The sequence below is a fragment of the Heptranchias perlo genome, chromosome 16 (assembly GCF_035084215.1).
Source record: "Heptranchias perlo isolate sHepPer1 chromosome 16, sHepPer1.hap1, whole genome shotgun sequence".
Classification (NCBI taxonomy): Eukaryota; Metazoa; Chordata; class Chondrichthyes; order Hexanchiformes; family Hexanchidae; genus Heptranchias; species Heptranchias perlo.
The window spans coordinates 41201877-41228473 of record NC_090340.1 but is presented as its reverse complement, the minus strand read 5'-3'; the positions used below and the strand labels follow the sequence as shown (position 1 = coordinate 41228473).

Below are 26597 nucleotides of genomic sequence, written 5' to 3'. Positions count from 1 at the left end.
ACCCCGACTTGAAAATATATCGCCGTTCCTTCATCGTCGCTGGGTCAAAATCCTGGAACTCCCTTCCTAACAGCACTGTGGGAGAACCTTCACCACACGGACTACAGCGGTTCAAGATGGCGGCTCGCCACCACCTTCTCAAGAGCAATTAGAGATGGGCAATAAATGCCGGCCTCGCCAGCGACGCCCACATCCCATGAACGAATTTTTTAAAATGTGGTTAGCAACAGATCAATGTGTTCTGATTTAGGATTTATGCACAATGAGGCAATAATGCTAAGAACAGATGTTTTCAAACGTCAATAACCACAAAATTCAAAATGGACAAACCAGTAAGAAACATGATATGCAAATAAAAGTTACCTGGGCTTTGTGGGCTGGATTGCCTGAGCTTGTGGGCTGATTATGACCCACAGATCGTACTTTGGATACCTCAGTACTACAGGATACAAGATCTTCTCTCCCTTTCAAAACACTCAAACAACACCACCACACTTTTTTATGCCCACATGCTTGATACACCTGCATGATAGAACTCAGAACTCAAAAATAATAGACACTATGTAAAGCTCATTGCTGTCCATTAGATATACTCTCAATGGAAGTTAGCTCGATAAATCTATGAATACTGATCAATGCTGCAGCTTTGCAAAGAAATGGATAAGCAAATCACTCAAGTTGTGGATGAATTACCAGTGAATTTATACTACATTTCCCGATTAACACAATAACCCACATATTAAAATGCCAGTAGCCCTTCATTTTACGACCTGGCTGCAAATCAGACTCTTCTACGCATTCAGAACTTAAGGACATAAGAAATAGGAGCAGGAGTAGGACATACAGCCCCTCGAGTCGGCTCTGCCATCCAATAAGATCATTAATGATCTTCGACCTCAACTCCACTTTCCTTCCCGATGGCCATATCCCTTGATTCCCCTGGAGTCCAAAAATTTATCTCAGCCTTGAACATATTCAATGACTCAGCATCCACAGCTCTCTGGGGTAGAGAATTCCAAAAATTCATAACACTGTGTGAAGAAATGCCTCCTCGTCTCAGTCTTAAATGGCCAACTTCTTATCCTGAGACTATGCCCCCTGGTTCTAGACACTCCAGCCATGGGAAACAGCCCCTCAGCATCTACCCTGTTAAGCCCACTCAGAATCTTGTCTGTTCCAATGAGATCACCTCTTATTCTTCTAAACTCCAGAGGGTATGGGCCCATTCTACTCAACCTCTCCTCATAGAACAGCCGGTCATCCCAGGAATCAATCTAGTGAACCTTCCTTGCACCACCTCTAAGGCAAGTATATCCTTCCTTAGATAAGGAGACCAAAACTGTACGCAGCACTCGAGGTGAGGTCTCACCAAAGCCCTGTACAATTGTAGTAAGACTTCCTTACTCTTGTACTCCAACCCCCTTGCAATAAAGGCCAACATGCCATTTGCCTTCCTAATTGCTTGCTGTACCTGCGTGCTAACTTCCTGTGTTTCTTGTTCGAGGATACTCAAATCTCTCTGAACACCAACATTTAATAGTTTCTCACCATTTAAAAATATTCTGTTTTTCTATTGTTCCGACCAAAGTGAATAACCTCACATTTCCCCACATTATACTCCAACTTCACTCCCAGACAGTATCTTTTAAATATAATATTGAGAGCATAGGTAAGAGCTTTCTAAAAATATTTAGAAAAATTTATGTAGTGCCCAGGACATCCACCAGATATTGAGTACTTACATTTTGCTCAACCACTGCACTTCATTAATCCTCCATGTGACATTAATCGAAGCAATGTGAGACAGCCGATTCCAGAGTGTCTGGCACAAGACAAACCCTGACTCCTGAATTATATTGCTACTTTTGCATCAACATAAAGCAGAAACTGCATGTCAGCAATGTCAAAGTGGCAGCAAAACTACATCCTAAAATGAATCATTGTATGATGCATGAAATTCTTATCCTGAAGAACTTGCATTTATAGTGACCTTAATATGTTTCACAGAAACATCACAAAGGGCTTCTTATAGCATGAATTACTTTGAGGTGCAATGGTTGTTGTTGTGTGCAAATGCAACAGCCAATTTGTACACAGCAAGATCCCACAAACAATAATGCCATGAGTTAATCTAGTTCTGGTGATGCCAGCTGAGGGAGGAATTTTAAGAACGTCAGAAATAGGATCAGGAGTAGGCCATATGGCCCCTCGAGACTGCTCCACCGGTCAATAAGATCATGGCTGATCTTCAACCTCAACTCCACTTTCCTGCCCGATCCCATATCCCTTGATTCCCCCAGAGTCCAAAAATCTATCTATATATAGCCTTGAATATATTCAATGACTCAGCATCCACAGCCCTCTTCGGAAGAGAATTCCAAAGATTCACGATCCTCTGATTAAAGAAATTCCTCCTCATCTCAGTCTTAAATGGACCCCTTATCTTGCAACTATGCCCTCTATATCTAGACTCTGCAGCCAGGGGAAACAACCTCTCAGCATCTACCCTAACAAGCCCCCTCAGAATCTTGTCTGTTTCAATGAAATCACCTCTCATTCTTCTGAACTCCAGAGAGTATAGGCACATTCTACTCTACCTCTCCTCATAGGACAACCCTCTCATCCCAGGAATTTAGTGAATCTTCATTGCACTGCCTCTATCCAAGGAAGGATACATTTGCCTTAAGGAGACCAAAACAGTACGCAGTACTCCAGGTGAGGTCTCACCACAGCCCTGTACAATTGTAATAAGACTTCCTTACGTTTGTACTCCAATCCCCTTGCAATAAAGGCCAACCTGCCATTTGCCTTCCGAATTGCTTGCTCTACCTGCATGCTAACTTTTTGTGTTTCTTGTACGAGGACACCCAAGTCTCTCTGAACACCAACATTTACTAGTTTCTCACCATTTAAAACATATTCTGTTTTTCTATTCTTCCTACCAAAGTAAATAACCTCACATTTCCCCACATTATACTCCATCTGCCACCTCCTGCCCACTCATTTAACCTGTCTATATCCCTTTGCAGACTCATTGTGACCTCCTCACAGCTTACTTTCCCACCTAGCTTTGTATCGTCAGCAAGCTTGGATACACTAAACTCAGCCCCTTCATCCAAGTCATTAATGTAGATTGTAAATAGCTGAGGCCCAAGCACCAATCCTTGCGGTACCACACTAGTTACAGCCTGCCAACCTGAAAATGATCCATTTATCCCTACTCTCTGTTTTCTGTCCATTCGTCAATCCTCTATCTATGCCAACATGTTACCCCCCAACTCCATGAGCCCTTATCTTGCATAACATCCTTTTATGTGGCACCTTATCAAATGCCTTTTGAAAATCCAAATATACTACATCCACTGGTTCCCCTTTATCTACGCCGCTAGTTACATCCTCAAAATAAATTTGTCAAACGTGATTTCCCATTCACAAAACCATGTTGATTCTGCCTAATTCTTTTGGCCATAATACCACCTGCTTCTCTTTGAATAGTACCATGAGATCTTTAAAGTCCACTCAAACAGGCAAGTGGATTTTCAATTTAATATCACATCCAAAGGACAGCACCTCTGATAATGCAATACTCCCTCAGTGCTGGACTTGGTGTCAGCCTAGATTACATGCTGAAGCCTTGAAGTGGAGCTTGAATCTGCAATCTTCTCAGTATGGACAGTGCTATTAACAAAGCCTAGCCGACATCAACATAAACTCCAATAGACTGTGAATTAAGGTCAAAATCTACAAATGAATTACAACAACCAGGACCCAATATGGAGCAGTTCGAGACAATGAATCATCATCTTTTCGCACAATGATGTTGAGTATTGTAAAGTAACAAAAGGTAATCATTTTAGAATTTGGAGCCATTGAGCTGGAACTGACTACTTTGGGATGCATGTAAGCTAGAATTTCAGGGCAGCAATACAATGGGAGGACTAATTGCGAAATATCAAAGTGTCAACAATTTACAGTTAAAGACATATCATTTGAAAAATTAGAAATGTTATTTTTGGTGAATCCCCTCTCTACTAAAAGCAGGTAAACAATATGTGGACCTCTACCCCAACTTAAAACACATGTTGGCTGCTTCCTAAATTTCAAGTTTGTTTCCCCTAACTGCATGTACATTTAAAATAATGTTTTAGTCATCCTTTTATGAATGGTACATTCATGCATTACCTTGATGGAGGAAAACTATCCTGTTCTCTTTGCCCCATCACAGCATGATCTGCTGGTGGAAGTGTTCCAATTTTGTGATAACAGTTTTAAAATACAACTGGATGAAGAGCATGCACACTATGGTTTTACCCACCATAGTAAGCATGAAGCAATTTCCAAATTTAAGATAATACATTTGCAAATACCCGTTTCAAATCAATGGTGAAAAAATAAGTTACACACAGTTTCACTCACCTTTTATAGTGTTGGGCATTTTCAAGAAAAGGGCAAACGCTTGGTTGAGATCAGAAACTCAGCATGTAATCATAGATGTAAGCTCTACAACTTGATTAAACAATGGGCTATGACACATTAAATTGTTTTATTTGGTTCTACTGCAAAATTAATTTTGTGCAAATATACTTTTCAGCCAACATCCAAGACGCTTCCATCACCATCCCTGGGTATGTCCTGTCCCACCGACAAGACAACCCACCAGAGGTGGCGGTACAGTGGTATAAAGTCAGGAGGGAGTGGCCCTGGGTGTCCTCAACATTGACTCCTGACCCCATGAAATTTCATGGCATCAGGTCAAACATGGGCAAGGAAACCTCCTGCTGATTACCACCTTCCTTCCTTCCTCAGTTGATGAATCAGTCCTCCTCCATGTTGAGCACCACTTGGAAGAAGCACTGAGGGTAGCATGGGCACAGAACCTACTCTGGGTGGGGGACTTCAATGTCCATCACCAAGAGTGGCTCAGTAGCACCACTACTGACCAAGCTGGGCGAGTCCTGAAGGACACAGCTGCCAGATTGGGCCTGCAGCAGGTGGTGAGCGAACCAACTCGAGGGAAAAACCTACTTGACCTCGTTCTCACCAATCTTCCTGTCCATGACAGTATTGGTAGGAGTGACCACTGCACAGTCCTTGTGGAGACGAAGTCCCATCTTCACAATGAGACAACATCCAACGTGTTGTGTGGCACTATCACCGTGCTAAATGGGATAGATTCACAACAGATCTAGCAGCTCAAAACTGAGCATCCATGAGGCGCCGTGGGCCATCAGCAGCAGCAGAATTGTATTCCAGCACAATCTGTAATCTCATGGCCCGGCTTATTCCTCACTCTACCATTACCAACAAGCCAGGGGATCAACCCTGGTTCAATGAGGAGTGTAGAAGAGCATGCCAGGAGCAGCACCAGGCGTACCTAAAAATGAGCTGCCAACCTGGTGAAGCTACAACACAGGACTACATGCATGCTAAACAGCGGAAGCAACATGCTATGGACAGAGCTAAGCGATTCTACAACCAACGGATCAGATCAAAGCTCTGCAGTCCTGCCACATCCGGTCGCGAATAATGGTGGACAATTAAACAACTAACAGGTGGAGGAGGCTCCATGAACATCCCCATCCTCAATGATGGCAGAGTCCAGCATGTGAGTGCAAAAGACAAGGCTGAAGCGTTTGCAACCATTTTCAGCCAGAAGTGGATGATCCATCTCAGCCTCCTCCCGATATCCCCACCATCACAGAAGCCAGTCTTCAGCCAATTCAATTCACTCCACGTGATATCAAGAAATGGCTGAGTGCACTGGATACAACAAAGGCTATGGGCCCCGACAACATCCCGGCTGTAGTGCTGAAGACTTGTGCTCCAGAACTAGCCGCGCTTCCAGCCAAGCTGTTCCAGTACAACTACAACACTGGCATCCACCCGACAATGTGGAAAATTGCCCAGGTATGTCCTGTCCACAAAAAGCAGGACAAATCCAATCCGGCCAATTACCGCCCCATCAGTCTACTCTCAATCATCAGCAAGTGATGGAAGGTGTCGTCGACAGTGCTATCAAGCGGTACTTACTCACCAATAACCTGCTCACTGATACTCAGTTTGGGTTCCACCAGAACCGCTCGGCTCCTGACCTCATTACAGCCTTGGTCCAAACATGGACAAAAGAGCTGAATTCCAGAGGTGAGGTGAGAGTGACTGCCCTTGACATCAAGGCAGCATTTGACCGAGTGTGGCACCAAGGAGTCCTAGTAAAATTGAAGTCAATGGGAATCAGGGGGAAAACTCTCCAGTGGCTGGAGTCATACCTAGCACAAAGGAAGATGGTAGTGGTTGTTGGAGACCAGTCATCTCAGCCCCAAGAGTTCCTCAGGGCAGTATCCTTGGCCAAACCATCTTCAGCTGCTTCATCAATGACCTTCCCTCCATCATAAGGTCAGAAATGGGGATGTTCGCTGATGATTGCACAGTGTTCAGTTCCATTCGCAACCTCTCAAATAATGAAGCAGTCCGTGCCTGCATGCAGCAAGACCTGGACAACATCCAGGCTTGGGCTGATAAGTGGTAAGTAACATTTGTGCCAGACAAGTGCCAGGCAATGACCAGCTCCTAATAGAGAGTCTAACCATCTCCCCTTGACATTCAACGGCATTACCATCGCCGAATCCTCCACCATCAACATCCTGGGGTCACCACTGACCAGAAACTTAACTGGACCAGCCACATAAATACTGTGGCTACAAGAGCAGGTCAGAGGCCGGGTATTCTGTGGCAAGTGACTCACCTCCTGACTCCCCAAAGCCATTCCACCATTTACAAGGCACAAGTCACGAGTGTGATGGAATACTCTCCACTTGCCTGGATGAGTGCAGCTTCAACAACACTCGAGAAGCTCGACACCATCCAGGACAAAGCAGCCTGCTTGATTGGCACCCCCTAAACATTCACTCCCTTCACCACCGGCGCACCGTGGCTGCAGTGTGTACCATTCACAGGATGCACTGCAGCAACTCGCCAAGGTTTCTTCGACAGCACCTCTCAAACCCACGACCTCTACCACCTGCAGCGGTTCAAGAAGGCGGCTCACCACCACCTTCTCAAGGGCAATTAGGGATGGGCAATAAATGCTGGCCTTGCCAGCGACGGCCACATCCTATGAACGAATAAAAAAAAAAGTGAAGCACTAGGTGAGGCTTACAGGACAACCTAGATTTACACCATACTGTTGGCCAGTTGACTGGATTGGAATAAAAATCAACAGCTGTATAGTTTGCGTGTTAAAATCTAGGTTGATACGCTATAGCCAGATACAAAGCATTCCACACTGCCGTGCAAAAACACTTTATATGGAACTATGATCTTGCCATAAAGACAGATAGTATAACGAAACAAACAGGGTAGCAACATAAGACCAATGCGGCTTTCACCATGGAGGAAAATATTTTCTATAGATTAGATGTAATATTCTTCAATCGAAAATTCTATAATGCCAATTCATTGCACTTTTTTTGAAAAAAACAAAATACTGTTCCAATACCACAAATCCTTATGGAAGAAAAAAAGCTATTCAGTCCCTCAAGCCCACCCCTTCCACAGTTAGCCATAATCATAACAAGGACTCTGCCAACTATTTAACCTCCTAGGAGAAAGACTGGACCAAAAGTAAAAACCTCTAAGAAAATAATGCTTTGGAAAATTTCTTTCTGACCCCAAGATTAGGTTTCACACTGCTGCTTTCACTCTTGGCTTGAATCAAACTTTAGGATTATCACATTTTAGGATTTTACTTTAAACTTCAAAATGCAGCTATCCTGGCACAGAAACATTTAGACATATTGAAATACAAACTAAATTTCAAATCACATTTCTTGCAACATACTCAAAGCTCATTGCTCCCCAACGTCAAACATACTACTGAGTTGTCACGACACTAGAACTGAATGACAGCAACAGAACTTCACAACACCAAAACTACGGTCCAAGATTCCTGCATTGTTTCATGGCATCTCCAACATCTATACATCAGAAAGGCCCAACTTCAACTGGTGACACGACAAATTACCATAAACAAGACATTACTCTTCGGTAGCTCTGTGTAAAAATAATGTAGATCTTAAAATTACTTTTTTAAATATATAAACTCACATTAGTTGCATTTCAAAAAGACCACACTTACTCTTCCTGAAGTCTTTGAAAATCCTCCCCGCTGTATACAAACCCATTACTTTTCTTGTAGTCAGCAATTTGAGATTACTTTTCCTATACCCAAGTCCAATTCATATTACATACACACACATTCACATAGAGAACAAAGGTGGACCCAGCACTGACCCCTGCGCTACAATACTTCCAACCCTTCTCCGATCTGAGCAACACTCATTTACCATATCTGTTTCCTGTCCATCAACCAACTTTCTATCAATGCTGCAATATTTCCTCATTTGTGGCTAGAGCCTCCACTATCTTCTCTAAGACTTCTTCCAACAGCATGGGATGTATGCCATCAGGGCCCAGTGATTTATCACCTTGAGTTCTGATTTTTTTTTAAATTAAGAACTAATTCCTTTTCTAGTTATCTCTTCACAATTGTTCCATATCCTGCTCTAGAATATCCACATTTTCACTAAAAGCATCCTTTGTAAAAACCAAAGTCAAATATTTAATATCTCTGCCATGTCTTCGTCCACCAAAATTACACTCCTCCCTTAATTCATGAGCAGTCCTACTCCCCTAACTATTCAATTACTTTTTATACGCTTATAAAAGCATTACTTTTACGTTATCGGGTAGACATTTTTTCAAATCCCCTTTTAGCCCTTCCAATCTCTCTTTTCACCTCCCCACTACGTTTTCTATATGCCGCTTGATTATCTTTAGCATTGCTAGCCCTAACTTTATCAAATGCCTCCCTTTTAAGTTTCAGTCAACAGTACAAAGTAAGTAAAAGCATATTCCTGTGGGATATGGAGAATTAAAAAAACAAAAAGGATATAAGCAAAGTCAACGGTAAAGCTAAAACATCTTCATCTATCATTATGCTTTGGGAACATATATTGTCCAGGTCCTACAATTGTGTTATGGAACTACAGAGTCTTGCTGCATGGACATTTTCTTCCTCTTTTCTATCCAATTACTCAGATGTGCAGCAACCAACATCCAGATCCTATCATTGTTTTACACCAACTGCTATGTCTAATACTACGATAGCCAATCCCAAACTGATGGTGACTTGGCATCTTGCTGGTTTCATAATGCAATTTTGATGAGCCATCATTGTTGGAACCAGTTGATCTACTACCTCTCCTTTATGAAGCAGCTAGAAAGAATTGCCCAAATCCAAAATCCCACTAATTCATTAGTTACTCCCAGGACCCCCAAAACTTTGACCCCTGAGATCAAATCTATACTATGGAACTTTGTTACAATGCCAGCATGTGTCTAAGTTTCTATTTACAAATGCTCAGTGCACTGTTCATATTCTATCACTTTCGCATTGTTTATACATTTCTCAAGGTTAAAAAACTATAGTGAAACCCCAATTACCTATAATGGAGAGAACAGCTCTGCGGATAATGTCCCCAATTACAGTGCATTGCTGATTCCTCGGCCCTTCCCAATTACCTCTAACTTTAGCAGTGCTCAGCTCCATTCCTCTATCAGCAAGAGTAGCTTACACTGCAACAGTTGATCTATCAGTTGACCTGCCAGCTCACAGCCCCTGCTCACACCTCAAAATCCATGGTAGAACTTACCTGCTCCTGTATCAGTGCTTTAATTTATATCATTTCTCAAATGCATATGGGATTTATTTCAATTGATCAACACCCCTACCACTGGATTCAACATCCACCCCCTCCACTGCAGCTGCAGTACGTTTGATTTACAGGATGCACTGCAGCAACTCAACAAGCTTATTACGACAGTATCTACCTCCCCTGCGACCTCTACCACCAAGAAGGCCAAGAACAGCAATATCATGGCAACCCCATCGCCTCCAAATCATACACCATTCTGACTTCAACATACATTGTTGTTCCTACATAGTCACTGGGTCAATAAGCTGGAGTTCTCCAACAACACTGTGGAAGCACTGGGATGGATAATAAATATAGCCTTGCCAGCATCGCCCACACCCTGGAGAATAAAGAAGTGATTATTATTACAACCAAACTGGTAAAGATGCACTTTTCAATTAATGGACTGCCTTCATGTCGGTTTGAAAATATTAGCACTCTGCAATCTATGCTTGTCTTTGGTTCACACTATAATAATTTGCATTGGATAAATATTACAAATTTAACATATTTCCAACAACATATTTCTCTGCTCCCTCTCCTCTCTTGAAAGTTGGTGTGCAAATTCATGGGCATTTCTCCTTCAGTACCTCACACAAGCAGCCATTCTCTATGTATCAGCCTAAACAGTGAGCATTGGCAGGCTATGCAGGTGGCATCACATCCAAGTCAAAATCCTGTCCCATATGGAGTTTATTTCCAATAGTAAATTACAATAACAAACTAAAACAGAGTTCCAAGAATTGTTTTGACTTAATGTGGAAGTTAGACCCTTGACCCCTCAAAGTTATCAAGAGGCAATACAAGCACACCAAAATTGCAGAGGATGGCTAAACAAAAAGAAAATGTACAAACATTACATTTTACAGAACAGGATGTGGATCTTATTGTGGATGAGGTGATGAAGAGGCACGGTGGTCAACAATTTTTGGAACATCAATCCCAGCCCCACGTAATGTCACAAGGCATTATTAGAGGTTGCAGAGGTGTTGCATGTAATCTTCTGGATGGCATCTGTAAATTATTTAATTATATGGGAAAGAAACTACTGAAGAGGTTGCTTCCAAGTAGTAGGCTTTTATAGCTAAAAGAGGGGTATGGGAGGACTTACAACCTCAAAGAACTAACATTTGCCAAGATCTATGTGCACTCTTTTCCTTTAGAGCAAGTTGAAGGCTGCAACATTGGGGAGACCACCACAGATCAAGGTTGAGTCTGTAGGAATCTCTTAATTAAAGAATTTATAAAGCACTGCATCTATTTGGTACTATATTAAGTAAGTTTTCAAAAGATATTTTTTCAGAACACAGCATACAGGTGCATATATATCACTTGCCAATTTTCTTCATACCGTTCTTGACGCCAATGCCACCTAGGAGATGGTTTAACAGGCAACATCTAATGGGTCAAACAAGTAGCTACTAAGAGACCCCAGGCACTCAGTGCTACTGTTAACAGATATCCTTACACTCGCTTGCCTACAGGAATTACTAGATAGCAGTTAGGAGTGGGAAGCCTGGCTGATTTTTGCTCTCTCTAAACCAGCAACACTAAGACCACAACTGTTGCCCCAATTGTAATCAACTCAGCACAGAGCAGGAATTGAAGCCAAGAACTTTTGATATGTGACTCGATGCTGTGCACACCAGTGCCTTTATCCTATAGGCCAGCAGGGAATCTGCTTCACAATCAGAATTGATTTCTCATACACAACAAAATATGATACAAATTTCAAAATATTTGGGACAGAAATTGCTTGTAAAATATCAGTGAGCCTAACAGCGCTCACCATTATTAATGGGCAAATCAAAGAGCAAGTTCCATGCACAAACATGGAAATCCGGAACTTGCTCTTCCTGATTCACAGGTGATCTGAAAGCTTCACGTTAAAGGGACCTCGCAAGCTGAAATTAATGGACCAGCGTGAAATTGCTCTCCTGGCCAGCTGGAAACTAACTAATCTCACCACAAAAAAAGATGCTGGGCTTTTTTTTAGGTCTAAACTAACTTTTAACAGCATGTTAAGTATTAGTGACTGCCAAACAACCCCTATGGTGCTGAAAATTAACTTTTAAAAATGTGGAATCTCACTGCTCCTGATTTTAATAGTTTTTTCACATTTAAAAACTTTTTTTAAATTAAAGTTTAATTTTTTTCACTTTTGCTCTCTGTCTCTTATCTCAGTCTTTTAATCTTACCTTCTCATTATTTCCCTTTGTCTATCTCATTTTATAGTATATTTACAAACGTATTGGGCACTTCCTAGTTTTTAGTCTGCGCGGTTTGTCAATGAGTTTCACTTCCTGGTCCTCACAGCGTGGCTTGCTTCAAGCTGATTGGTTGAGGGGACATAGATATCCTTTCCCCGCTCACACAGCCCAGGAAAGAACGCTGCTGTTTTTTGAACTCGTATTTCAAGGAATATGTCGCTAAAAAGAACGTGGTAACTTTAGGTGAATTTAAATCTCATGAGCGGCGGGCACTGTTGGTTCGCCTCTCAGAACAATTTACAGGCCATAAAAAGCTAAGCAACTTATCATTCTTAGTGATTTCACCCTGAAGTTATCCCTATCACGTAGCCTTCAAATTACCCACTCAAGTATCCTCCCTTTCCCCTGCTCCATAAAAAACAGGACAAATCCAACCCAGCCAATTACCGCCCCATCAACCTACTCCCAATCATCAGCAAAGTGATGGAAGAAGTCATTAACAGTGCTATCAAACCCCACTAACTCACCAATAACCTGCTCACCATTGCTCAGTTTGGTTCTGCTAGGACCACTCAGCTCCAGACCTATTACAGCCTTGGTCCAACCATGGATACAAGAGCTGAATTCTAGAGATGAGGGGGAGAATAACTGCCCTTGATATCAAGGCAGCATTTGACCAAGTGTGGCACCAAGGAGCTCTAGTAAAACGGAAGTCAATGGGGATCAAGGGGGAAACTTGCCAGAGGCTGGAGTCATACCTGGCACAAAGGAAGATGGTTGTGGTCGTTGGCGGCCAATCGTCTAACTCCTGCAACAATGTCCTGGAGCTGACTGAGGGCAGCAACATAGGCCCAACTATCTTCAGCTGCTTCATCAATGACCTTTCCTCCATCACTGCGTACAGTTCTGATCACCACACTACAGGAAAGATGTGTTTGCATGAGAGAGGATACAGAGGAGATTTACGAGAATGTTGCCAGGGCTAGAGGAATTTAGCTATGAGAAAAGACTGGATAGGCTGGGGTTGTTTTCTTTGGAACAAAGGAGACTGAGGGGAGATTTAATTGCGGTATATAAAATTATGACAGGACTAGATGGAGTGGATAGGGAGGACCTATTTCCCTTAGCGGAGGGGTCAGTGACCAGGGGGCATAGATTTAAAGTTATTAGTAGAGGATTAGAGGGGAGCTGAGGAGAAACGATTTCACCCAGAGGGTGGTAGGGGTCTGAAACTCAATGCCTGAAAGGGTGGTAGAGGCAGAAACCCTCAACTCATTTAAAAAGTACTTGGATGAGCACTTGAAGTGCCATAACATACAGGGCTACAGACCAAGTGCTGGAAGATGTAGATGTACAAGTAAGATGTTAAGTAACTTTGTTTAGTGTATCCTGGAAGACATAGAAAATTACATCCAATTGTAGAACGGCTTTGCTTTATAGTTGCTTACATAAACTAATGTCTCATGTTGAATCTTGATGGACTTAAAAAGTTGGAAACACCTGCTGGATAAATGAATTGTAATAATTCTAAGTGAATTACATAATATTTGCATTTATCTAGTTTTATCATGTTTAAACTTCTCAACCAATGCCACAAAAAAAAAAGCCGGATTGGTTTGTGGAGTGTTGCTCTGGATGAAAGGCTGCAGTCTGTTGATGGACAGTAACAGTAGAGGTCATTCGCCAAAACCCCACTGACCTCCTTGTCCAGGCAGCAGCAATGTTTGCAATGCCTTTGTTGTCTGGTTCAGATATTTTAATTATCGAGCGATGATCATCTAAAACTGTGACTGAAATATTTTGAGTGTTTCTAGGGTAGGTTATTTTTCCTGTCACTGGTGAAAGCTTTCTTAAGGCGAGAAGTTAGGAAACACTTTTTCATCCACAGTGTAGTGGACGTGTGGAACACTCTCGCACAAATCTTATATTCAATACTGAGATGAGGAGGAATTTCTTCACACAGAGGGTTGTGAATCTTTGGAATTCTCTATCCCAGAGGGCAGATGCTCAATCATTGAATATATTCAAGGCTGAGATGGATAGATTTTTGGACTCTAGGAGAATCAAGGGATATGGGGATCAAGCAGGAAAGTGGAGTTGAGGTCGAAGATCAGCCATGATCTGATTGAATGGCAGAGCAGGCTCGAGGGGCCGCATGGCCTACTCCTGCTCCTATTTCTTATGTTCTTATGAAAGTGGGATTAAGCTGGATAGCTCTTTTTCGGCCGGCACAGACACGATAGGCCGAATGGCCTCCTTCTGTGCCATAACTTTCAATGATTCTATGATCACAAGGTCAGAAGTTGGGCTGTTGGCTGATGATTGCACAGTGTTCAGCTCCATTTGCAATTCCTCAGATAATGAAGTCATCCATGCTCACATGCAGCAAGACCTGGAAAACATCCAGGCTTGAGCTGATACGTGGCAAATAACATTCACCACACAAGTGTCAGTCAATAAGAACATAAGAATATAAGAAATAGGAGCAGGAGTAGGCCATGCGGCTCCTCGAGTCTGCTCCCCCATTCAATAAGACCATGGCTGATCTTCCATCTCAACTCCACTTTCCCGCCCTATCGCCATATCCCTTGATTCCCTTAGTGTCCAAAAATCTATCGATCTCAGCCTTGAATATGCTCAACGACTGAGCATCCACAGCTCTCTGGGATAGAGAATTCCAAAGATTCACAACCCTCTGAGTGAAGAAATATTTCCTCATCTCAGTCCTAAATGGCCAACCCCTTATCTGGAAACTATTACCCCATTTCTAGACTCTCCAGCCAGAGAAAACAACCTCTCAGCATCTATCCTGTCAAACCATCTTCAACAAGAGAAAGCATAACCATCTCTACCTGACATTCAATGGCATTACTACTGCCAAATCCCCCATCATAAACATCCTGGGGGTCACCATTGACCAGAAACTCAACTGGACCAGCCATATAAATCTCATTGCTCCTACAGCAGGTAAGAGACTGGGTATCCTGTGATGAGTGGCTCACCTCATGACTCCTCAAAGACTCTACCACCTACAAGGCACAAGTCAAGAGTATGATGGAATACTCTCCACTTGCCTGGATGGATGCTGTTCCAACAACACTCAAGAAGCTTAAAACTATCCAGGATAAAGCAGGCCCTTTTATCAGCATCCCAACAACTGGCTTAAAAATCTCCCCTTCCAACATCAGCATATAGGGGCTGCAGTGTGTGCCATCTACAGAATGCACAGCAGCAAATCTCCAAGGCATCCTCAGCAGTACCTCCGCAATCCTTGACCTTCACCACCTAGAAGGACAAGGTCACACACCATCCTGACTTGGACATATATCACTGCATCAAAATCATGGAACTCTCCACCTAACAGCATTGTGGGAGCATCTTCACCACAAAGACAGCAGTGATTCAAGAAGGCAGCTCACCACCACCTTCTCAAGGACAACTAGGGATGGGCAAAAATGCCGGCCTTGCCAGCGACAGCCACATTCCGAGAATGAATTTTTTAAAATTGTAAAATCCAATAGGTTTATATTTGTAATGTGTTTTCCATTCTGAAAATGCATTTTTCCAAGCAGCAAAATAAATGTGTGCATGTGCAATTCCATTCAAAGCTCGAGTATTCCAAAGGGATACTATGAGTAAGGCAGAGCTATTAGCAGCTGGGAAATGTTAAACGTGAGATCAATGATAAAAAAAAACAAAGCCAGACTGATTGCAAAATCATTTAAGCACATGAAGTTGTGTTTATTTTACAGAGCAAGAAGTTTCAAAGTACTTTTTGACCTAAAATAGTAACTCTAAATAAGCAAAACTTGACAGTGTAAATAATATAATGAGTCAAAAGCAAAATACTGCGGATGCTGGAAATCTGAAATAAAAACAATGAGACTAGAGATCATTAAAGAACCACGGACAGTTTTGTGGCAGTAAGCGCCCAAAGTTGCTGCCATATCAATCACACTTCCTTTCTGGCTTCACTGAATTTTTAACTTGCTTCCAGTAAAAAGTCACGGAATAGTTAGATACCAGCAATTATCATGGATAAGCAGATCAACAAGCAGGAAATGGGATTCCTGATCATCCCCACCAGATCAGGTTTGAAAATGGCAGAACAAATTGAATAATTTAGTAAGCCTTGCACATCTCTGAGCAGGAAGTAAAACTGGTAGAAGAGGAGACAACAGGTGAGTGTGGTCACCTTTGGCATAGGGGTGAATCCAGCTAAATTCCACAACAAGGCAACTGCAAGGTAGCTACTTAGAAAATAAAACAAAGCACAACATTGCAGGAATTGATGAAACACGCAGTTTAAAAATGTGCAACATCTCTGAAGTGCTTGGCAGCACAGCATAGAGCACTCAAAAAATTGATAAAAGGCTGGTCAGAAGTTCATTGCAAAAGCCGTTAATATTCAATTAACCATACTAACATTTTTATGTAATCAATAAAAAGTATTAATATTCAGTACAGATTGTTGACCAAAATGGATAACTTAAAGCCAATCCCTCCCTTTCCATTAATACTATGAGTAACAAGCCATATACCTGGTCCTATGCAGCACACAACAAAGAAATCTTGATCTACTGCTTTCTGAAATGTGCAAGTATTTATATTATATTTTGTACCAATTTTCAAACTTCAATATAAAATTAAGAGTTTGGCATTCCACATTGAATTTCACTGCAGACCATTTGCAGAAAGATTATGTATAATCACATTTCAAAAACTATATAGTCAAAAATATACAATGATGAAGTCCAAACCATCCTACAAGCATATGGTCATAGTCATTTGCAAATCATTAATATCAAATACAGCTGCGAACATTTCCTTCCACAAATATTAATGGACACTCAAGGAACATTTAACAACTTAAAACAAAAAGGATGTTCCAGTTTTTAAATCACATTTAGAAGCATTCAATGCAACAGTGGCTCACATAAAAATTTTCTTCAATCTCTTGCAGAATGTATGGTTCATATATAAGATTTTTAACAATATTATAATATTCTACATATCTGTAGGACTCCTTAGAATGCACTGGAAATTCATGGTCTTTTCAATAAAGAATTCACACTAGCACCAACATGTCAGACTGTTGTAATGTAGAAACACTTCTGCAAACTTTTCATTACAGGCATCAAAAAGAAAATGTACAACTTATACAAGTAAATGTCTTGCATTTACCGCATCAAGCATGAAATGTGTCTGTAGCAGAAAAAGATCTCTTGTCATACTTTTCTTATTGTCTCAAAGAAGCAATTTAGTCATACTAAGATGCTGAAACAGGTCAGCAGGACCTTCAGAAATGCAACCAACCAATTTTAAAACTGTCACATTTCAAGATATTTTGGCCATTTTTCCAACAGGGGATTTGAAGAGTTAACTTAAAACCCCAACACTAAAAGTAAGTATAGTCTCACAATTTGTCTTGCACACATTTCTTCTGAGGAACAAATCTAAGTTGGGGACTGCCATTCCTCTGGGAAACACCATTTGAAGCATTGTGAACAACCACTGTTCTTTTGCCACATACTTTCATTGTGTCTACACTGCATGACATACTTTTCTTGAAAGTGGAAGTGGCAGCCAATGAACAGCAGATGCAGAGGCATTCCAGGACGAGATTCTCTTCCACTGTCAGGGGGTTTCTCAATGGAGTCAAAAGTTATAAGAAACATAAGAAATAGGCGCAGGCTTAGGCCATATTGCCCCTCGAGCCTGTTCCGCCATTGAATAAGATCATGGCTGATCTTCGACTTCAACGCCACTTTCCCGCCCAATCCCCATATCCCTTGATTCCCCCGGAGTCCAAAAATCTATCTATCTCAGCCTTGAATATATGCAACGACTCAGCATCCACAGCCCTCTTGGGAAGAGAATTCCAAAGATTCACGACCCTCTGATTAAAGAAATTCCTCCTCATCTCAGTTTTAAATGGCCGAACCTTTATCCTGACTCTCCAGCCAGGGGAAACAATCTCTCAGCATCTACCCTGTTAAGCCCACTCAGAATTTTATATGTTTCAATGAGATCACCTCTCATTCTTCTAAACTTCAGAGAGTATCGGCCCATTCTACTCAATCTCTCTTCATAGGACAACCCTCTCATCCCAGGAATCAATCTAGTGAACCTTCGTTGCACTGCCTCCAAGGCAAGTATATCCTTCCTTAAATAAGGAGACCAAAACTGTACACAATACTGCAGGTGAGGTCTCATCAAAGCCCTGTACAATTGTAGTAAGACTTCCTTACTCTTGTACTCCAACCCCCTTGCAATAAAGGCCAACATGCCATTTGCCTTTCTAATTAATGCTGTACCTGCAAACTAACTTTTTGTGTTTCTTGTACAAGGGCAACCAAATCTCTCTGAACACCAACATTTAATGGTATCTCACCATTTAAAAAATATTCTGTTTTTCTATTCTTCCTATCAAAGTGAATAATCTCACATTTCCCCACATTATACTCCATCTGCCACCTTCTTGCCCACATTTTACCTGTCTATATCCCTTTGCAGACCCTATGTGTCCTCCTCACAGCTTACTTTCCCACCTAGCTTTGTGTCATCAGCAAACTTGAATGCATTACACTCTGTCCCTTCATCTAAGTCATTAATATAGATTGTAAACAGCTGAGGCTCAAGCACCGATCCTTGTGGCACCCCACTAGTTACAGCCTGCCAACCTGAAAATGACCCATTTATCCCTAGTCTCTGTTTTCTATCCATTAACCAATGCTCTATCCATGCTAATATATTACCCCAACCCCACGAGCCCTTATCTTGCGTAACAACCTTTTATGTGGCACCTTATCAAATGCCTTTTGAAAATCCAAATATACCACATCCATTGGTTCACCTTTATCTACCCTGTTAGTTATATCCTCAAAAAACTCTAGTAAATTTGTCAAACACGATTTCCCTTTCATAAAATCATGTTGACTCTGTCTAATCCAATTATGATTTTCTAAGTGCTCCATTACCACGTCCTTAATAATGGAATCCAGCATTTTCCCGATGACTGATATCAGGCTAACTGGCCTGTAAGATCCCTGTTTTCTCTCTTTCTCCTTTCTTGAATAGTGGGGTTACATTTGCTACCCTCCAATCCGCTGGGACCAATCTAGAATCTAGGGAATTTTGAAAGATCATAACCAATGCATCCACTATCACCGCAGCCACCTCTTTTAGAACCCTAGGATGTAGGCCATCAGGTCCAGGGGATTTGTCGGCTTTTAGTCCCATTAGTTTGTCCAGTACGTTTTCTCTAGTGATATTAATTACATTAAGTTTCACACTCTCATTAGCCTTTCAGTTCCGCACTATTTCTGGTATGCTTGCGTCTTCTACTGTGAAGACAGATACAAAATAGCAGAGGCTAGTCTTGTTCTAAGCCAACCACCTGTTTCTTCTCCTTCAAATAATTTGGATATTGTGGAATGTCAGACAATGCAGGCATCATGGCTGCTTCCTGGATAACAGCCTCTGATGTGCATATAATTTGTGGTCAGATACCACCAGACGTTAATTGAATGTAAACGCTCGCTCCTCTTCTTTGATAAAAAGCCTTGATGCTCCATGGGTACCAGGTGTGACATTTTCCTTTCAAGGGAATCGTGAAAGCTGTACATTCTGTCCAGCTCCTTTCCAAAGCAAAGATAGCGGTCATCACTTGCTTGATACATGTGTGCACTGCAGACTGCCTGATGTAGGAGATATTTATAGGGGCAGACTTGCTCCTCCAAAAGGGCGCAAGATTCTTCAGGATTCTCCCGGAAAAAGGGAGCGCTGATAATACAGCGCTACGGAACCATTCACGGGGGCACTCGGGAAATGCCCATATGGCCAAGCCACCCCTGGATATCTACCTACATTCCCCATTAAGAAGCCGGTTTCTGCAGGCTAGGTTCCAGGACTCATGTGCAACTAGGCCTTAATGGGCAATGCTCACACCATGAAAGGAGCTTCAGCAGAAGACTTAAAAGTAGGCAGGGACTTCACTGTACTTAAACAAGCTGGTAGTGCAGCCTCAATTTCAAGCTCCAAAGCACCCACTGGATAATTATCCATGTTGCAAATCAGTTGTGTGATTTCACCTTGTTTAACAATCTCCACTTGACATGTGCAAGACCATATACCTACACTGGAGCCTCACAAAAATCGGTCCTCATGTATGCACATAAAATTCCATAAGCATGGAAAGGTCATATAAAAGCAGTTAGTCTAACTTGCTTTTCAGATATTTCAGGAGTGCAGAAAAGTAGAAGCAAAGGAAATCTAAGTGCACAATTCTAATTTTATTTTCAAGCTTGTTGCTGGAATGAGGCACCCAACAGTGGATTTTATGGAGATGAATTATCTAAAGAGTGCTTAGAGAAGGCACAGATATTCAGTTATTTTCATATACAATGTAAGACAACTGTTTTGAGATTGGAACACAAGGTAGCTGTTACATGGAGATTGAGATTTTACTTTGCTTGACATTTTCTGACCAGCCAATTTGCGATGTGTTGCTTGAAAATGCTACATCTGGAAAGCATTACCAAACAAAACAAAATTATCTAAATTGACACAGGCCCTCTCAATACTGTATACAAGGATGCTAAATGAGTCAACTCAGTAATCCTTGTGCTCCACTGCAAGGAATGTCATGGTGAGTTAAACAAAAAGTTAGGTACCATAATCGCCTGCAATAAGAATTTGAAAACAAAACCCGATCACTTGTCACGTTACACATAGGGTGTCAAAACCAAATATAGTTGGCAGGTAAAGCAGGGGTTACACGGATCGGGGTGGGGAGAGAAAGAAATTGGACCGGGTGTGCAGACAAATACAGTCCTCATTTTGAAGTCATACATTGTGTCTTTATTTTTATATTTATCTCCATTGTAAATTTCACATTTATAATGGAAACTGCCAATGTAAACTTGTCATGCTTTAATTACATCCTCCTACCAATGGGGGAGCTGCATCACCTCCACTGGTAGGAGGGGCTATTACAGGTTGACAAGTTTACATGAGCAGTTTCCATTCTAAATTTGGACATAGGAATTTATAATGGAAAAAGTTGACCAGAAGTGCACATACACGGGATTTTTAATATATTAATTATACACAGAAAGGTCAGAGATTTTAGTTGCAGAACACAGACAGCTTATGGGACCTAATGTTCAACCAAAGTCACACAATCAGCACTGAATAAGATGCAAGATGATCATGATCCCATCTCAATAACAGTTATACACGTGCATTACTACAAGTGTATAGAGACTGGCAGTGCAGCTTATATGAAAATGGATTTCTCTACTTTATTACCACAAAACAAAAATTCTGAGATGCGAATGAACATTGCAGACTGTATTTTCCTCCACTAACCTACCCCAAATTAGAGAAAATAGCAGCAGAATAGCACAAAAATGGGGTGGTAAGGCCTATCACCACCTCCCAGCTCTAATCTGGATTTTCCTCCTCCAATCCCCACCAGATCTACTATTGCCCACCCACCGCATGTAAATGGCAGTGTGAAGGTGGGGGCCGGCTTGCCCATCCATTTTCCTCCCACCCACCCCCTTACCATCCTTCCCCATGACCGCCAAGTGGAAAGTGGAAGTAGGTCGGCCCAACGTAGTGGCAGTAGTAGCCCCAAATTGTCCTGATCGAGCGAGAAAGCCTATTAAAGGCCTCTTTTCCCTCCAAGTGGGTCCCAGCAGTTACCCTTGCAGACCTCGGTCTCTACAGAGGCATATAAAATGTGCTACCATTTCCATCTACAGGGCTTTTCCGTGTCTAAGTGCAGCAGTTGTGGTCTCCTAATTTCTCTTACTTGCACTGGCAGACACCCTTTTACTGGCAGAACTGCTACACTGCCCCAAAAAGGAAAATCTCACCGACATCCCAAAGAAAGGGGTGAAATTTTCACCACACTGCTAGCCTCTGCACAATTATTCAAATAAACAAAGTCAGTCAACCACCTTATCCTCCATAACAGGTTGAAATTGATTTAAAATTTTGCTCTTGCAAATGGGAGATAGAGAGAAAAATTGAATGCTGGCAAACAGACAATGCTGGAATCCACTGCAAGTTAACCATCTGAAAGAGTAATACACTAATGTTTGACGTGGAATTGTTGACCGGCTGCGGTATTTCCAGTATGGTAATTACAAGAATTTCATTTTATCAAGTGTGAGATCCTTCTGAATAAAAAGCTTAGCCATGATAAAGATAAGGAGGGGGGAAAATGGTTTGATCATATGTTTTATTAAGTATTTAAAAGGGTATTCTGAGGAATATTACCTCATGTATTCATGCATGATTACAAGACCAAGGGTAAGTTTATAAGCCACTAAAATTTTGCTATTTATGATTAAAATGTAAGATCTTACTGTTTTCTCCCATGTATTCCGTAGAATTTTAGTCATCCTTAGTAAAAACTCATTGCTTTGATATGATCGCATTTTTCCCTTGAATATAAAAAGAACCTCCTGCTTCTTTGGGTTATACATTCCCAAATCCTGTTTAAAAACTAATTGTTCAGACTAAGCCAATGTTTTTCAGTTTTCATTTCCATCAAGCCGCCCAGATATGACCCCAAGTCCTGCAGAGAAGAGTTGAAAAAGCAGTCATCCATCTCTTTTTGAAAACACATTTCAGCAGGTCAATTATTGTAATGAAATTACAGAAAAGACTAAGAAGCCAAAGGGAAAATGCTAAATATATAATTCTTTTTACAATTTCAAATACCTCTCTGAACAACATCCCCATCCTCAATGATGGCAGAGTCCAGCATGTGAATGCAAAAGACAAGGCTGAAGCGTTTGCAACCATCTTCAGCCAGAAGTGCCGAGTAGATGATCCATCTCGGCCTACTCCCGATATCCCCACCATCACAGAAGCCAGTCTTCAGCCAATTCAATTCACTCCACGTGATATCAAGAAACGGCTGAGTGCACTGGATACAGCAAAGGCTATGGGCCCCGACAACATACCGGCTGTAGTGCTGAAGACTTGTGCTCCAGAACTAGCTGCGCCTCTAGCCAAACTGTTCCAGTACAGCTACAACACTAGCATCCACCCGACAATGTGGAAAATTGCCCAGGTATGTCCTGTCCACAAAGAGCAGGACAAATCCAATCCGGCCAATTACTGCCCCATCAATCTACTCTCAATCATCAGCAAAGTGATGGAAGGGGTCATCGACAGTGCTATCAAGTGGCACTTACTCACCAATAACCTGCTGATCCATGCTCAGTTTGGGTTCCGCCAGGACCACACAGCTCCAGACCTCATTACATCCTTGGTCCAAACATGGACAAATGAGCTGAATTCCAGAGGTGAGGTGAGAGTAACTGCCCTTGACATCAAGGCAGCATTTGACCGAGTGTGGCACCAAGGAGCCCGAGTGAAATTGAAGTCAATAGGAATCAGGGGGAAAACTCTCCAGTGGCTGGAGTCATACCTAGCACAAAGGAAGATGGTAGTGGTTGTTGAAGGCCAATCATCTCAGCCCCAGGACATTGCTGCAGGAGTTCCTCAGGGCAGTGTCCTAGGCCCAACCACCTTCAGCTGCTTCATCAATGACCTTCCCTCCATCATAAGGTCAGAAATGGAGATGTTCGCTAATGATTGCACAGTGTTCAGTTCCATTCGCAACCCTTCAGATAATGAAGCAGTCCGTGCCCGCATGCAGCAAGACCTGGACAACATCCAGGCTTGGGCTGATAAGTGGCAAGTAACATTTGCGCCAGACAAGTGCCAGGCAATGGCCATCTCCAACAAGAGAGAATCTAACCACCTCCCCTTGACATTCAATGGCATACCATCGCCAAATCCCTCCACCATCAACATCCTGGGGGTCACCATTGACCAGAAACTTAAGTGAACCAGCCACATAAATACTGTGGCTATAAGAGCAGGTCAGAGGCTGGGTATTCTGTGGCGAGTGACTCACCTCCTGACTCCCCAAAGCCTTTCCACCATCTACAAGGCACAAGTCACGAGTGTGATGGAATACTCTCCACTTGCCTGGATGAGTGCAGCTCCAACAACACTCAAGAAGCTCGACATCATCCAGGACAAAGCAGCGCTTGATTGGCACCCCATCCACCACCCTAAATATTCACTCCCTCCACCACCGGCGCACAGTGGCTGCAGTGTGTACCATCCACAGGATGCACTGCAGCAACTCGCCAAGGCTTCTTCGACAGCACCTCCCAAACCCGCAACCTCTACCACCTAGAAGGACAAGGGCAGCAGGCACATGGGAACAACACCACCTGCACGTTCCCCTCCAAGTCACACACCATCCCGACTTGGAAATATATCGCCATTCCTTCATCGTCGCTGGGTCAAAATCGTGGAACTCCCTACCTAATAGCACTGTGGGAGAACCTTCATCACATGGACTGCAGCGGTTCAAGAAGGCGGTTCACCACCACCTTCTCAAGGGCAATTAGGGATGGGCAATAAATGCTGGCTTTGCCAGCAACGCCCACATCCCATGAACGAATTTTAAAAATTGAGAGGTGTTTTCATGTCCAGATACAGGTATTAAATCTGTTGATTAGTTAGTGTAATGATTATTGGAATCAATCTACTGCTAATAGTTTCTAGCAAACTCTACATTTTCCAAAAAATTTCACATCTATCAAGCATAGAAAATCCACCCTCTTAGTAAAGAACCAGGATAGGGCTCAAGGAATCTGCATTTCCCCAGTCTGACCCAGTTTCTCAACATATTGCACACGGACCAATTTTGGCCTTGCGTAGTTGAATCTGGAGACCAATAGATGTTATCCATTTGAAGTGAGTAGTTGCACTGGTTTAAACCAAGTCATTATTCTACCTCAAAATAACATTTTTGCCTCATTTCATTTCTTGAAGAGACTAAATAGGCTCAGTTTGTTGATAAACTTGTGTCCCAAAAGGGTGCAGAGAGCACTCTCAGTTACTTCAGTTTGGGTCCCAAAACTTTAAAGTTGGCTACATACATATTCGGACCACTTTTAGCAGATCTTATTTGTAAACTAAAACAGGAGGCAGTCATCCACTATTAAACAAGGAAAACTAGCAATTATGCCAGCTGTTGGGGGAAAGCTAGCACTGTTTGCAACTGGCCCACCCCTATACATGCCGTTAGTGTATAAAATAAAATTAATGGAGGCTTTAATAGGAAAACACCTTTTTCTAAAAAATCATTCGCTCCTAAAAACTGTACAAATGTAGTAAGAAATTGCAAAGCACTCACAAACTGCACTGTATTCCAAACTGAAGATTTTCATAGAGATAACTAACTGGAATGCATCCTGGAACAAATATATCGTACAGGCCTGCCTCCCTAGTAGTGGTCTTGATAATGGTGCCATGGCAACATGATTCTAAAATAAACTGTAAGGCCGAAGATTAAAAATTTGCTCACCATTAACAAACAAGTTATAAATATGCTGCATACTTACTGCTTGTAAGTATTTTAATAAAAATTACATATATTTAGCTTATGCCACAGAGAAACCAATTGAAAACCTGAAATTAGGAGCAAGAATTCAAGTACCTTTCATAGATTTCCTTTCCATCTCTTCACTGTCATATCAAATGCCCCTGCCTGGAGAATCTTATTTCCTGAAACAAAGCAGTCCACCATTATTGATATGAAATCAATACACATTTCCACTTGAAAATAACAGACTTCAAATCGTTGTTCAAAAACGATGGGGATGTGCATTACTGAACCCAAATCACAAAGGGGGGAAAAAAAAGTAGCAGGATTATATCACCTCTGAACAACTGAAAGAAAAATCACAGAAAAAAATGAAGGCATCATTTGTACCATCTTAAACTAGTTTATTGTGCTCGCAGAGGGATAACAGTTCTGAGGAACATGTTTTCCTATACTTTTGACACCAAGGATGAACATGCACACCTCCAGCTCAGGTATGACTCAGGTGTGTCTTAACCCCAACCTCAGAAGATCACGCTGTACTGCACCAATGTGGATCTTTCCACTTCCCACACCAGCCACTCTTGGCCTCTAACTGAAATTGCCGATTGGTGATCTTATAGCAGTTTTGTGCTGAGCCCACAACCCTAAGAACTGGAGCTTGAGACCACCCTACCTTGTTTTCCATTTGCCCCTTACAGCCAGCACAGAAATACACTTTCATCACATCAGTCTGGCTAGATACAAACCCAGGTGCCAGTAGTGGAAGGCCAATATAACCCATTGCTCTTAATCCTGAAAAGAAAATTACGGGTTTGGTTCTTTGATCTGGCCAATTGCAAGTGTCAGAAAGAACTCTTTTACCCTGACTGGCAACCCATTCACCAATAAAATGATCTAAACTTCACCTGGGCTCAGGTTATGTATATGCATAATACTCCAGACCATCATATCCTGTCAAAGCAGATAAACATCAAAGTCCTGCTTTAAGTAGTATTGCAAAGTGCTGCAATATTATCCATAAAGCTCCCAAAAAGGTAAATAGGAAAGATTAACAAGTTAGCAAAGAAGCATATTTCCATATGAAGTCCTAATATGATAAGACTCTCACGTCAGCTAGGAATATACAATTCCAAGAGTACCTCCAAATTCTACAATTCTTTGGTTCCACAGGCATGTTTCTATTATCAGGTTCAACCCTACCAT

The 26597-nt window shown here is 41.9% G+C and overlaps 1 long non-coding RNA gene across 1 annotated transcript in view; it reads right to left on the bottom strand.

Annotated features, from left to right (window-relative positions):
* Positions 1 to 26597, bottom strand: part of LOC137333335 (uncharacterized) — a 221063-nt gene that overhangs the window by 178070 nt on the left and 16396 nt on the right. The window contains exon 2 of the long non-coding RNA XR_010965866.1: positions 25506 to 25573. This is a non-coding gene — a long non-coding RNA (uncharacterized lncRNA). The remainder of the gene's footprint in view (positions 1 to 25505; positions 25574 to 26597) is intronic.